The sequence below is a fragment of the Priapulus caudatus genome, unplaced genomic scaffold (genome assembly GCF_000485595.1).
Source record: "Priapulus caudatus unplaced genomic scaffold, Priapulus_caudatus-5.0.1 Scaffold5787, whole genome shotgun sequence".
NCBI classification, from domain to species: domain Eukaryota; kingdom Metazoa; phylum Priapulida; class Priapulimorpha; order Priapulimorphida; family Priapulidae; genus Priapulus; species Priapulus caudatus.
Window position 1 is genome coordinate 11,231 of NW_014582848.1, and position 303 is coordinate 11,533.

The 303-nt window shown below is 45.5% G+C and overlaps 1 long non-coding RNA gene across 1 annotated transcript in view; it reads left to right on the forward strand.

The window, feature by feature from the left end:
• LOC106820013 overlaps nt 1–171 on the forward strand; it is an 11,395-nt gene extending 11,224 nt beyond the window's left edge. The window contains exon 2 of the long non-coding RNA XR_001395541.1: nt 4–171. This is a non-coding gene — a long non-coding RNA (uncharacterized LOC106820013). The remainder of the gene's footprint in view (nt 1–3) is intronic.
• Nucleotides 172–303: the final 132 nt, after the last annotated feature.

Consider the following 303-nt stretch of genomic DNA (forward strand, 5'->3'; position numbering starts at 1 on the left):
AAGGTAGTTCGTCTCTGCTTTTAAAGGTAGTCCGTCTCTGCTTTTGAAGGTAGTTCGTCTCTGCGTTTGAAGGTAGTTCGTCTTTTCTTTTGAAGATAGTTGTCTCTGCTTTTGAAGGTAGTTGTCTCTGCTTTTGAAGGTAGTTTCCTCCCCTCCCCACCACCCAGACACGACCTTTGATGCACGCACACACATGCGTGCGCGTGCGCGTTCCATGCTAGACACGTTGCATGATGTATTTTGAACCATATATTACCTATATCAGGGGGTAGATGATAATTTGTCATCCTCTACACCTGCCTA